Source organism: Pelobates fuscus, chromosome 1, assembly GCF_036172605.1.
Source record: "Pelobates fuscus isolate aPelFus1 chromosome 1, aPelFus1.pri, whole genome shotgun sequence".
Lineage (NCBI taxonomy): Eukaryota > Metazoa > Chordata > Amphibia > Anura > Pelobatidae > Pelobates > Pelobates fuscus.
The window spans coordinates 147540748-147555890 of record NC_086317.1 but is presented as its reverse complement, the minus strand read 5'-3'; the positions used below and the strand labels follow the sequence as shown (position 1 = coordinate 147555890).

Sequence of the window (15143 nt, the reverse complement as noted above, 5' to 3'; positions counted from 1 at the left end):
TTTTAATTTTCTGCTAACTCTTGCTATTACATTCTGCACTTTGTAGAACCTTTGAGACCCGGACTTTCAAATAGACTTGAAAGATGACTTTTCTAGAAAAGTCATTGGAAAAGTTTTTCGGACAGATTGTAATCATTTGAAAAAAAACTTAACTCAAATAATTCAATGAAGGCCTTGGAGCTGGACTATGCGGCCACAGAGGGTGGGGGAGTTCCAGAGAAACCTGTGAGGTGTGTATTTTTATCGGATAAACAGAACCTCGCAGGCAGCCCTCTACATCGGGTTGGACGATCCCGCTCTAGTGCTTTTTGTGACTATAGTGTCCCTTTAAATTTTTTTGAATTCTCTACAATTCATAGTTTAGCTATAACCCTGAAAGCCTCTGTACTTGTAACTTGCCACAAGTGGATATTTTCTAACAGATTTCACCAGAAATAGCTGGATACTTTTAGGGAATTTACTCATGGGAACATATTTCATGAAGAAAATGAAAACAATGTCACTGGATGAGTCAAGTCATTCCTTGGCCGTGAGCACAGGATGAGCGCTTTCCACTTACAGAGTATTAATAACAATAACAGCCATGGGGCACTGCATATGAAGCCCCATCTAATGGGCAGTGTGAGAACACGCTAGGGGCGTGGCCAGTCATGGTGGGGGCGTGGTCAGCCAGTGACGCCATCGCTCCCTCGGGTGGAACCGCGCGCGCTCACGCTGAAGGAAAAAGCGTGAAAAGTTTAGAGTTCCAGGGCAGAGCCACGCCCACACACCAAGCCCCTCCCACTCCGCCTAACGGTCCTGGGCTGACACTGCCTTGCTATACTACTAGGTTGGACGTTTCAGCAGGCAGCTCACAGCCAGGACACTATTACAGTGAGTATAGACGTACAAATGCCGAATGGCTCCTATACGTTGGCATATGAGGGACTAACGTGACTAGCTACAGGGCTATGTATTATGACTGCTGGGAGGGCGCGGACAGCCCTTACCGCGTTCCCGCCAAGCTTCCACCTAACGGTTCTGGGACTTGCTGCCTTCTTATTGGTCCAGATCAGTGGCGCGTGGCCACATTCCCTGTCAGGCTCCTCCCCCACTCCGCTTGTTCTCTCGCTACTCCCGGCCAGCTCTGCTTCCTGCTGCCAGCCGCATGCACGCGCACTCTCCCTCCCCCTTCTTCCTTCCTGTTCATGCGCGCCCCCGTGACCAGCTCCTCCCCGTGGCCTGTGGCGGGGTCGCGCACGCCGGGCAGACTGTCGAGCAGTGTGAGTGAGGAGTTGCAGTGGATACCCCGGGGCTGTGCAGATTTGGCCCTCACTGAGCAGAAGACGTGGGCGACGTAAGGACAGGCCGGAGCTGGGGCTTTGCCGGGGGATCCGGCTGGAGGGGGCTGAGCTGCTGGCATTACAGCGAGTTCCTCGGGTAAGGAGGCTGGGGGGAGCCTGGGCGGCGGCACCGGGCAGGAAAGGCCGAGGCTTGCTCGGTGTGTAGGCCCGGGGCTGTGAGTGATGGTGAGGGTGCACATAGACCGCTCCCACTGACAGTCTCAGCACACCCAGCCACACACACACTGTGATGGCTGAGGGTCCCCGGCCTGGGGGCACTCACTGTGTGCTGGGTATTGTTATCCCTGGAGCTCGGTCAGTGCTCTCACACTGAGTACCTACAGCCAGGGCCAGGTTTATTCCCAGTAACTGGCTGTATCCCACATTACATACAGCAATGTCAGTGCCCAGTGGGAGATAGTGACACCATCTCTGGCTTGTCCCATAATGCTGAGCCATCTGTGCCTTAGACCTGCTGTGACACTCAGCCAGACCTGTTACAGGATGGGCCCATAGATACGGTAGATAATGCAGTCCTTCCATGAAACATGTATAGTGCCACAACGTTGGCCTCCATGAAATATATGTACAGCTCATCCCTCTTCCTGGTGGGGATTTAAACATCTGGATCCTGTTTACTTTTACACTCCTAATGTAAAGTCAATAGGTTTGAAGTTGTGATGCTTTTCCAGTTAATCCTTGGAGGCGTGGGGTGCAGCCTAAAATTCAACGAGTTAAAATGTCACCGACACAGGATGGGGTAAATTTTATTTAAACATTTTTATTCATTTTACACACTGATCGTATCCTGTATTTATTTTATAAATCTGTTTATTTTTTGGGGGGGGACATAATTGGTTACTACTCTTTTTGGAAGTTTAAGTGTGTGTGTGTGTGTATTCAGTGTCATTGTAGACCTCCTGACACCCAATTTTCATAATCACTGGTCCTACTCAGGATTGCAAGATTGGTGGGTGTGGTTCTAGCTGTTTCAGTTGTGACATTTTAGTGAATTTCAGAATTACTGATGTGGTTCCTTTTAAGAAGTTCCTGTTTATAAGAGACCCAATTAGTCTTTTTAACCTGCAGCTGCCAAGCATGGCCACTTAAGCACAAAGAAGTGTAAGTGGGTAATTACTTACTTGGTGTGTCAGGTTAATGTTTTAATCAGAATTTTGTCGTTTTATTTTTTTTCATTTTTTATTAAGAAGGGTAGAGACAAGCTTTAGGGAAGTGTAGTTTTTGGTCTTCATCTGCCTTTTTGTTGACATCAACAAGCAGATATTACATTTCAATGCTATTTTCTATGAGTAATATACAGTGGTATCTATAAACTGCCAACATATTCGTACAGTACTGTACTATTGCTGGACAAAACATGCAACAAGTGTAAGGCGCACCATATCATATTTTTTATTATGTTTAAATGTTTTGTTAGCTGTTTTATGGTCCACAATATAAACCCTTAAATACAGTTGACTAATTATGTTTAAATCCACTAATGCTGCTATTAGCACAAATATTTTAGCTTAATTATTCCGCCTCTGTACATACAATTCTTAGAGGAAACTTTCTTCTTTTTTGATAGCAATTTCTATTTACCCACAATCTTTTACTGGTAGCCGATAGACCGGAGATGTCAAATGATTCTACATGATCTGCAATTTTTGTTTTGAATGTGTCATGGAAATACTCGATATCAGAAGTACATTTTGGCAGTTTTTTTTTTTTTTTGTTTTTTTTTAAATCTAATTCGGAACAATGCTAGTTATTATCACAAACTACATGATTCCTAAAGCAGAGCTTTTTAAAAAAAAAAACTACTAAATATTCAGGACATGTGTTTTGGAATGTGTCAGGACATTGTTAATAGACTACTCTGGGCACCTTGAAAACTGTCATGCATATTTAACCCCTTAAGGACCAAACGTCTGGAATAAAAGGGAATCCTGACATGTCACACATGTCATGTGTCCTTAAGGGGGGTTAAGGTTAGAACATTTGCCTACTTAACATGCATGATGAATTTCTGTGACACTTTTGATGCATTGTCAGTGTAATACATTTAATATAGAGGTGAACTCCATCCTACATTAACCCTTTAAAATTTAGTCACCTTTTGTTGCAATGAGATGCAGTTCTTTTTAAATGTAATTCTTGGAGTTAATTCCAGCCACATTTATACCACTACATATAAAAACGATGCTGCTCAGAGAGAAATTGCATTGAAATTGACTCTCCAACAGTCTTCTTTTAGAACACTGATGTCCATTGATCTGATCTAATGCAGTTTTTCAAATCTCCCATGATTCCCAGCATGTGACCCGTGACTGTTCATGCATGCAAATGAAGTAATAGGAACAAGATGGCATGAACAGTTAGACCTTCAGAATTGCAGTGGGGGCATTTTTTACATGGTTGAGTAAAATGAGGAACTATCTGTAGAAATATGCCCCTGCCTCAATGTTATCTTCATTGTATTGGAAGCTGTAGTGAGTGTACATGTATGCTTACTGCTGCACTAGCTTGATGTTTTCACATCAGAATGACTTGTGTATATGAAATCAGAAATGTGATACATAGGCTATACATTTAGTAAAACAACTTGCTACCACACAGGTGTAGTAAGTACTTCTGCAACTTAAAGGGACACAATAGTCACTCACACAACTACAGTGTATTGTATTTGTTCTGGTGAGTATATTCATTCCCTTTGGGCTTTTTGTAGTACAAAAATGCAGTGTTTACATTATAGCCTAGTGATACCTCCACTGGCCGCTCCTCATATGGCTACTAGAGATGCCATTCAGTGTATACACCATCTGCATGGAGACACTGAACATTCCTCATAAAGGAGATGCTGATTGGCCAGGGCTGTATTTGGTTTGTGCTGGCTTGACCCCAGATCTGCCTCCTTGACAGTTTCATCCAATGCTTTCCTATGGGTATTCATTCCCATGTTGTGTATGTGAAATATTGACTCATTGGCATATATTTACTTTCATTTTCACATAGGAAAGTGATGTGTGTTGTTCTGTTTTCTTTCATTGGTTTCAGTTTAAAACTTTATACTGCTATGTCTCACCACTAAAGAAGGTGTTACTTCACAGAGTTAAGTGTATTTTTAACTTGTATGCATTTGCTTCTTAAAGCAAATGATGACTTATTTTTTTACATGCTGATTGAAATCTTTATGAACTCATTTTTGTCTCATTTTGTGCACAAGCACTTTTAGGTATATTTTTAACATTTATTGTTTTTTTTTTTTTTTTTGGATTTAGGGCCTTCCTCCTGTTTAAAGATAAAACAAAAGTTAACAGTTAAAGTGACCCTGAAATGTAGAGGAAAAATAAATACATGACCTTAAATCTCCTCTAATATACATTAAAAATCAAGATATACTAAACTTTGTTCCAGTGTTACCATCTTCAGGACTCTGTTTATCACCCACTTACGATGATGTCAGTCACTCCATCAGTATACTCTCAAGCCAGCGCAATCAACGCTGGCTAGGCTGATACCATAACAAGCGCCGCACATTAGCTGTGGAAGGTCAGAAAAACTGTTTGTGCAAAGTAATTTCTCCTCTTTTATCAGTCCAAATGTCGGCATAGTGTTTGTGCCAAAGTTTTAATTAAGAAGTAAGGAAAATACCTATTTTTAAATAAGTTTTTCTCCCAAATCTATTCTTATGCTAGCACAATCTAGCCATGAAAAACCTAGAATTAAAATGTTTTGTTCTAGGTTTTTCGTAGAGAACATTGAAGACATAAGGAACATGCACGGCAAATACCTCACTCCTCCAATGAAATGCTTCTAACAGAGAAGTATTGAATCCATTGCTTCTCATGGAGAAACATTAAGCGCAATCAATGTCATCATGCTAGGTATGATAACTAAACAAGACCAATTTTTTTAATGTCTTCAGAGGCAGTCTCTACTAAGCATTAGCTTTACTGCGACTAGGGGCACTGTGCTGTTTCTCAGAAATAACTGTTTTAAATTGTCCAAAAAGGGATGTCTATGCACCAAAACCGCTACATTAGGGTGAAGTGGCTTTATTGATTAGTGTCATTTTAACCTCTTCATAGAAGTATCCCATTTTGAATTGAGTGACTTGGCCTGTTTGAGACAGCTGTGGAGAGCACTACGATATGACGAGTATTGGGTTCAATAGCATATTATTGTGTAACATAATAAAATATATGAGTTATTCACTGAAGTGTGAATTGTCAGGAACTAAAAGTAAATTTAAAACTATAGTCCAAATGAGAGAAACTGAAACTATTCCCCCTAGTCAGCTATGCTTGCAGTTTGTGTACATTAGCCTTAAAGGGACACTCCAAGCACCAAAGCAACTTTAACTAAATTAAGTTTTTGTGATGACAAACTGTTCTCGAACGGTTTAACACCAAAGTTACCTCCAGCAGCGATCTCCACTTCTCCCCTATCGGCATCCAGCTTCTGAATTTTTAGATTCAGGAAGCGTGTAGTGCAGTTTTTTAGGGTTGCAGCTGATTGGCTGAGACTTTGTCTGCATCAGTTGATCACTCTCAGCCAATCAGCGGCAGCACTTCACGCTTCCTGAATCTGAAAATTCCATTTGAGTAAGTGAGATCGCTGCTGGCGGGAAATTTGGTGTTAAAATAGTTTAAGAACGGTTTAATCCCTTGAAGTAAGAGTGTCACCATGGGCCTCTTGGCACCATAACAATTTCATTTAGATGAAGTTGTTTTGGTGCCTGGAGTGTCTCTCTTTAAATTTGACATTTACTGTATGGCAGTTCTCACTTTTAATGAATAAGCTTGTATGTCTTCAAGTGCCATTTTAATATTACATGTCCAAATTTAAAAGTTTGAAAGCAGTGCCAAGTCTCTTAATAATTTGCTGATTATAGTGAAACAAGAAGGGTGCGTTATAGTTTATGCTTATTTTTTTTTCTTCACACAATCACATGAAATGGATGCTAACATTTTTCTTCTATAGAAGAGAAATCTCTAAAGCATGTTGTACATTTCCATCTCTTGGGGTGTTGCATGCCTTTTTTTATTTGGCTATGTATTTAAAAAATGTAGAAATGTAGCCCTGCATTTGTTGTGATTCGTGGAGCGATGGTTACATTTTCAGCATAAATATTGCTGATTCCCAAACAATCAAAAATTGTGTGTATATTAGCATAATATTGACATATTGCAGTCACCTATAGTGCACATTTTGAGAATGTTTAGTGCATCTTAGTGTCAGGATTATGTACAAACTCTGGCACACAGTTTACTTGTTTTGACAGTGTTTGTTGTCATGGATTCAGGAATGGTCTCTGAGGGGTCATTACTCTATCTTGAACTCTATCTGTCTAAAGATATTGTATTGGTTTTATTTGTAATGTTTCATAAAGATCTCTATTGGTAGGCGTGAAGGGTTTCATTATTTGTTCGCTGCTTGTGTTCTCAGCACTTTGTTCACATCCTGCAGGGTCTTAATGGTTGTTGTTTTTTGTGCTCTGCTCCCAACTTCTGCCTTTAAAGCGGCACTGTCATGCCGATTCCGTTTTTTTTTTAACCCCCCTCCCGCCTCAACTACATCCAATCGACCCCCTAGTCATCCCCAAATGCCCCTATGCCCCCCACATTACCTATTTTTTATTCTTTATTTTCTGCCCGATCTTTATTCAGGGCGCCGCCATCTTTGTGTGGGTAGGTGAAGTCCCTGTGGGACACGTCATCTGCCCACACTAGATAGACTGTGAGATTCCCGCACATGCCCAGTGAAACATCTGGACATGCGAACGGGAATTTCACCTATTCATTCATTCATCAGACAGACGAATGAATGAATAGAAAAAATCAGACGAACAAACTAACACTGTGTATCAGTGTTAGTTTGTTCGTTCAGTTTATTACAAGGAGGGAGCTACCGGCGTGCAGCTCCCTCCTTGTAATATGTAACTATAGAAGCGGCAGGGAGCAGTGCTCCTCGCCACTTCCTAAGCCCCCCATGTCCCCCCTCACTCTATGGGGGTCAATATGACCCCCATAATAGCACAAGGGAGATTAAAATCTCCCCAATGCCCCTACTCGCTATATCGCGAGTAGGGGCATGTCCACTAAACAGTGAGCAGCCTGTGGCTGCTCACTGTTAAAAAAAAAAAAAAAAGGGTAATAAGGGGGGGACGGGGGGCCTACTGTCCTCCCCCGCCGGCCCCCACCCCTGGACGGCGGGTGGGGGCCATAATGGGAATGAGGGGGGACCTACTGTCCTCCCCTCAGGCCCCCACCCCTGGGCGGCGGGTGGGGGCCATAATAGTAATAAGGGGGGGGGAACCTACTGTCCTCCACCCCCCGGCCCCCACCCCTGGGCGGCGGGTGGGGGCCATAATAGTAATAAGGGGGGGGGGGACCTACTGTCCTCCAGCCCCCGGCCCCCACCCCTGGGCGGCGGGTGGGGGCCCTAATGGAAAAAAGGGGGGGGGACCTACTGTCCTCCCCCCCGGCCCCCACCCCTGGGCGGCGGGTGGGGGCCATAATAGTAATAAGGGGGGGGGACCTACTGTCCTCCAGCCCCCGGCCCCCACCCCTGGGCGGCGGGTGGGGGCCCTAATGGAAAAAAGGGGGGGGGACCTACTGTCCTCCCCCCGGCCCCCACCCCTGGGCGGCGGGTGGGGGCCATAATAGTAATAAGGGGGGGGGGGGGAATCTACTGTCCTTCCCCCCCCCCCCCGGCCCCCACCCCTGGGCAGCGGGTGGGGGCCATAACGATAATGGGGGGGGACCTACTGTCCTCCCCCCGCCCCCACCCCTGGGCGGCGGGTGGGGGCACTAAGTAAATTCCCCCCCCCCCCCATCAAGGTGACTAGGGGTGCCCAAGCCCCTAGTCACCCACCCCCCACCCAAATAAAAAATGCCCCTACCTACCCCCCTCACCCTAAAAAATAGTGAGGGGGGAATAAAATTGCTAACCTGTAAAGTAAAATTAAACTTACCATTCGACGTCTTCTTTTTTCTAAAATCTTCATTTTTCAGCCCCAAAAAAGGCCAAATAAAAAACCATCATAGCCGTCGAACTAAAAATAAAATAAAAAACCCGAGCGCAAAAAAAAAACCCGACGAAAAAGAAAAAACCCGAGCGCACAAAAAAATAATCCATCTTCACCCATGGAGGGCTCCGCGCAGACTGAGCTCCGCAGGGCAGGGCAAGGCTTATAAAGCCTTGCCCCGCCCTGCAATTAGCCTAAGAACACTCTGATTGGTGGGTTTAAGCCAATCAGAGTGCTCTTTGTCATTTTACAAGCGTGGGAAAGTTCTTTGGAATTTTCCCACGCTTGTAAAATGTCACAGAGCACTGTGATTGGATGGCTTGAAATCCATCCAATCACAGTGCTCTGTGTCATTTTACAAGCGTGGGAAAGTTCTTTGGAATTTTCCCACGCTTGTAAAATGACACAGAGCACTGTGATTGGATGGATTTCAAGCCATCCAATCACAGTGCTCTGTGTCATTTTACAAGCGTGGGAAAGTTCTTTGGAATTTTCCCACGCTTGTAAAATGACACAGAGCACTGTGATTGGATGGCTTGAAATCCATCCAATCACAGTGCTCTGTGTCATTTTACAAGCGTGGGAAAGTTCTTTGGAATTTTCCCACGCTTGTAAAATGACACAGAGCACTGTGATTGGATGGCTTGAAATCCATCCAATCACAGTGCTCTGTGTCATTTTACAAGCGTGGGAAAGTTCTTTGGAATTTTCCCACGCTTGTAAAATGACACAGAGCACTGTGATTGGATGGATTTCAAGCCATCCAATCACAGTGCTCTGTGTCATTTTACAAGCGTGGGAAAGTTCCAAAGAACTTTCCCACGCTTGTAAAATGACACAGAGCACTGTGATTGGATGGATTTCAAGCCATCCAATCACAGTGCTCTGTGACATTTTACAAGCGTGGGAAAATTCCAAAGAACTTTCCCACGCTTGTAAAATGACAAAGAGCACTCTGATTGGCTTAAACCCACCAATCAGAGTGTTCTTAGGCTAATTGCAGGGCGGGGCAAGGCTTTATAAGCCTTGCCCCGCCCTGCGGAGCTCAGTCTGCGCGGAGCCCTCCATGGGTGAAGATGGATTATTTTTTTGTGCGCTCGGGTTTTTTCTTTTTCGTCGGGTTTTTTTTTTTGCGCTCGGGTTTTTTATTTTATTTTTAGTTCGACGGCTATGATGGTTTTTTATTTGGCCTTTTTTGGGGCTGAAAAATGAAGATTTTAGAAAAAAGAAGACGTCGAATGGTAAGTTTAATTTTACTTTACAGGTTAGCAATTTTATTCCCCCCTCACTATTTTTTAGGGTGAGGGGGGTAGGTAGGGGCATTTTTTATTTGGGTGGGGGGTGGGTGACTAGGGGCTTGGGCACCCCTAGTCACCTTGATGGGGGGGGGGGGGGGAATTTACTTAGTGCCCCCACCCGCCGCCCAGGGGTGGGGGCGGGGGGAGGACAGTAGGTCCCCCCCCCCCATTATCGTTATGGCCCCCACCCGCCGCCCAGGGGTGGGGGCCGGGGGGGGGGGAGGACAGTAGATTCCCCCCCCCCTTATTACTATTATGGCCCCCACCCGCCGCCCAGGGGTGGGGGCCGGGGGGGAGGACAGTAGGTCCCCCCCCCCTTTTTTCCATTAGGGCCCCCACCCGCCGCCCAGGGGTGGGGGCCGGGGGCTGGAGGACAGTAGGTCCCCCCCCCCTTATTACTATTATGGCCCCCACCCGCCGCCCAGGGGTGGGGGCCGGGGGGGAGGACAGTAGGTCCCCCCCCTTTTTTCCATTAGGGCCCCCACCCGCCGCCCAGGGGTGGGGGCCGGGGGCTGGAGGACAGTAGGTCCCCCCCCTTATTACTATTATGGCCCCCACCCGCCGCCCAGGGGTGGGGGCCGGGGGGGGGGAGGACAGTAGGTCCCCCCCCCTATTACTATTATGGCCCCCACCCGCCGCCCAGGGGTGGGGGCCGGGGGGGGGAGGACAGTAGGTCCCCCCCCCTATTACTATTATGGCCCCCACCCGCCGCCCAGGGGTGGGGGCCGGGGGGGAGGACAGTAGGTCCCCCCCCCCCCCCTTTATTACTATTATGGTCCCCACCCGCCGGCCAGGGGTGGGGGCCGGGGGGGAGGACAGTAGGTCTCCCCCCCCCCCCCTACTATTATGGCCCCCACCCGCCGCCCAGGGGTGGGGGCCGGGGGGGAGGACAGTAGGTCCCCCCCCCTCATTATCTTTATGGCCCCCACCCACCGCTCAGGGGTGGGGGCCGGGGGGGGGGGGGACAATAGGTCTCCCTCCCTTATTTTACGGCCCCCACCCGTCATTTAGGGGTGGGGGGCAATATTTTTTTTATTTTTTTTCTACAGTGAGCAGCCACAGGCTGCTCACTGCTTACTAGACATGCCCCTACTCGCGGTATAGCGAGTAGGGGCATATTATTTACTAATACCAAGTCATTTTTACTTGGTGTTAGTAAATTTGGCTGAAAGACCAGTTTAGGTCTTTCAGCCTTTTAGTAGATAGCTCCCTGATACCGTGGGAATTAGGGAGTTATCTACTAAGCGGCTGCAAGATGCAGCCACAGCAATGAATAGGATCGGAGTTTCATTCATTTGAATGAAATTCCGATCCGAACAAAGTACCGAATTGCATCCTAACACCAATGGAGAAACGGTGCTCATTCTGTTAGGATGCAATTCGGCAGTTTTGCCGGCGTTCTGTCTAAGTGACAGGACTTTCGGCAATACTGACAGGAAGTATTGTGGGAACAGGGAGGAAAGCTAGGGATCATGGGAAAATTGCTCTGACCAGCGGAAATGAAGCACACTTTGCTCCTCCGCTGGTCAGAGCTGGTCAAGCGGAGGAATCCCATAAGACAAAGAGTCCCTACTTTGTCTTATGGTTTTAAAGAAAACTAAAGAAGACAGGAAGAAAAGAATAACAGATCCTGAGAGAGGGGGAGAAGAGGAAGAGATTGAGGAAAGGTAAGTTCGGCATGACAGTGCCGCTTTAATGCTGGAAATCTACACCCTTTGATCATTGATTTTGGACTTCATAAACTTCTGCTGTAACACAAGAGTTTGTGGAATAATTATATCAATTATAACTAGTATTATAACTAGTGGAAATTTCCCCAGCAGACACATTTATTTATTACCTTTAATGCTTAATTTTTTTTGTGTTTCAATCTTCAGTTTATTTTGCTTTAATCTGTCTGCTCATAAAATAAAGCAGATTAATCTAGTTCCTTTTTTTTTTTTAATAGTAATGCTGGTTAGCTATGAACCAGTTTAGAGTGTAGAGGTTTTTGTTTTGTTCGTTGGTGATATGATCGAAAACGGGCATGAGGACAATTTTGATACAAATTACTAAATGTTGGAGTTGTTCAAAACTGAAATGAGTTCATTTACACTGAAATTTGTACCCTTTTCCCCACAAACAAATGTGCCATTGAATAGTAATGTTTCCCAAAAGTACTAGCCCCACAGGTTCTTTATTATTTTAGTGTTTTATCCACTACTGCAATGATTCTCAATTTTTTTGACTGAATTTTACTAGTTCCTTCACCAGCTGCTGATAAATATGTTTACTGAGATACATGCATATTTCTAGGCAAATTGACCTATTTGTTTTATTTGCCAGGTTTAATGCTGACATATTGCAAAACACATTTTAAAGACTGCATTCAATTGTGACACAATTTGAGTTGGCTTTCGCTGTATAGCTATGTCTGACTCTTTAATGCATATCTACATCCTTAGTATGTTTAATCCTGCTTAAGCAGTACCAAACATTTTAAAAACTGCAGGCACAAATCCATTGATACTTAGGATATATGAATATAGAAAGTTATAGTTGTAGGGTTCTATGTAAGAGAGCTCTCCCCCCCCCCCATTCCCCCCCCCCCCCCCCCACACACACACACTCATTTTGTAATTTCACATGTGGCAGAAGTATCTAATGCTTTTTTTGGTAAACTTATTATAGTGCCTCCTGGTGTACAAAAGCATTAACACATAGAGTACACTGTTTACGGTTGTGATTATCAGCCTCCTGATTGGGTCTTACAATTTGGTTCCCAGTGACTGGGAGAGGCAAATCCTATTCATCATGGCTCTGGAAAGCAACATAAATTATTTGCAGTAGAGTCGAGAAGTGGCAAAACCTTTCTATGTAACGTAGACAAAATCTTTTTGATGAAATCTTAATCACTAGGAAAAAGGTTTATATGTTGGCGTGTTAAGTGTGTTTCAGAAAATATTCTAATCAGTGGTTTTGCTAATCCAATAAACTTTTAGCAATTCACTTACCAAATAAGTGCATTTCACATACTCTGTTATGTTTTATTTATATATTTGTTAGTACATCAGGATTTTTGTATTTTTTTGGGGGGGGGGGGGGGGGGGCTATATGGAGTATTGAATTAAGTGAGCTGGAAAAGCAAGTAAACAAGGGGATGGTGGACCTGCTGGTGGTAATTTATGTATTCTTTGGGATGCAGTTGTTTGTAATGTTCAGATAGCCAATTTTGCTGAGCAAAGAAACAGGAGTCAAATCCAATGAGACCTCTCTGTTTAAGCACCCTCCTTCCAGTTGTGTACAGATGCTGAAGGAGTAGTAGTTAGCTGCTGCAGTTTTCACTGAAACTTTTTATATTCTCAGCAAACCAAACCGTACAATCTGGTTGATGTACGTACCTTTGACGCTCATTTTTCTCAACGAGAAGCTTATCAGCAAAGCCAATCGGAGGCTTCCTAATTGAAGCCTCAGGCATTGAGGTAAGTTATGGGGCAGAGAAATTGAGCGCTTGCTTGAAGTTTTTGAGATTAAACAGTTTGTTGACAATTTAACCCCCTCCAGGGAAGTCCGCACCCGGGACCTCCTTACACCATAACACTAATACTTGAAGGACACTTCATGGTCCAAATACAAAATAAAGCTGTTTAGTAGATGTACCCCAAAAGAAAACATGCATGCATTTAATTATGTATTTTTTTTTTATTGGTGGTACTGGTATATCTAAAATAAGCTTGCAAAACCTGCCGTTTTTCTTGTCTGCAGCCTTAGGAAGCTCTCCCCTTCTAACTCAGCCCAGACTTTCTGAGGCTATCCAATTACAGACTTCCCAATGCAGCTCAATGAGAAGTCTTTGTAAATCAGGTGCACCAAAAACCACTACAACTTAATGAGATCCGACAGTTTCAGGGAAAAGACAGTGTTTACTTTGTCTAATATCACCTCTAGGGTCTGTCACTTAGACGGTCAATAGATGTGCTTCCTACCTTCAGCGCCTCCATGCTATTCAATGCATCTCTGCGGATATGCTGATTGGCGCAGCACGGTATTATGCAGCGCACGCACAACTGCCTGCTATGACAAAGCATTGAATTGGCTCATCAAGATTATCTCTGCAATGGAGGCAAGGTCAGCCTCGGTGAACAGGCTTGGGGGGAAAAGGTGAGTAAAAACACCTTTCCCGTGTGATCAGAGGGGGGATGGTCCCCTAAATAGTTTAACACTATAGTGTAAACACACACACGTTTGTATTTCCGACACAATTCCTTACGCATAAAGAAGATTAGAACCAAACGACGTGGGCATTATCCTATGCAGATAAGGAATATATTCTGATGTTTTATGCAAAGTACCAATACTCAGACACACCCTAACTCACTGACAGAGGCATACTTACATCATAACTACTACAGTGGGGGTGTAGGGGTTATGATTTTTGGAATAACCCTTTAAAACAGGGCTCGACAAATTCCAGGTTGCCATGGCACCTAGGAGTTTTGCCTTGGCGTCTGGGATATGCGAGCCCCTTAATTCGGAGTAGGCCTTTAAATTCACACTCCCCCTAAATCTAAAAATAAAGTTGATTTTTTTTCTTTTTTCTTTCTCTAATAGCCCTCTCTCGCTAAAGAGCAGTCTACCTTCCTTTTGGGACGAAATTGGTGCATATGCGGCCGTTGCCACAACTGATTAGTGATTGCTCAGAATGCTTCTAGAAAAAAACAACCCGTTATGACTTTTTTTTATTTTTTATTTATTTTAATTATGGTTGGCATGTCAAACAGGAATACAGTGGTATTTTTATGGACATTTTGATAACACTTTGGTGTAGCAATAGCAAGAAATGCCAAGATACTGCACTTTTTTTTTTTTTAGTAAAAAGTAAAAAATATCTATGCCAGTAAGTAGATTAAACATGCTGTACGCGGAGTCTGTCATTAAAAAGATATATATATATATATATATATATATATATATATATATATATATATATATATATATATATATATGTGGTGAGTATAGCATTCTGTGGTTGCCGTTAGTGCTGTGAGCTATGGCAATATATAGTAAAATAACGTATATTAACCTACTTAGCCTCTAGGAGATTAGCCTAGCTGGGGTAGCCCTCCAGCTTCGTATTATGGCTCTGCAAGAGCGTTGCAGCTTGGTTGAGGCTATCTAGGGTGAAGCATTATCCGAGAGCCTTGTGATTAACTGGCTATTGTCTTAGAATGAAAAATATTAACTAGAGTAGTTGCAGGAACTGTGCCTATCAGCCCATATTTGTACGCAAGAGCCGTGGTATGTAGTGACCACCTTTAGCTAGGTGTTAACATCTCTTTAACAGTAGCAGTTCATGGTTAAGTAAGCATATGTTGCTCATGCATGAGTGGATTATAGGTAGCATGTAGGACTCGACTTGTTAGTCCTGGTTAAAACGTGGAGGGTATTATAGTACTGTGCTTTGGGCCAGGTTAAATAAGGTGGCGGAGCAGCTGGTTAGAGCTTTGTAGC

General features: G+C 44.2%; 1 protein-coding gene across 2 annotated transcripts in view; it reads left to right on the top strand.

Annotated features, from left to right (window-relative positions):
* Positions 1 to 795: 795 nt before the first annotated feature.
* RAP1A (RAP1A, member of RAS oncogene family) overlaps positions 796 to 15143 on the top strand; it is a 54595-nt gene continuing 40247 nt past the window's right edge. Inside the window, exon 1 of one of the 2 annotated variants that reach the window (XM_063450841.1) lies at positions 796 to 873. The gene's annotated coding sequence lies outside the window, so the exon portion shown is untranslated. Of the gene's footprint in view, positions 874 to 1199; positions 1420 to 15143 lie in introns of those variants that run through there. The other variant, XM_063450833.1, reaches the window with a different exon arrangement.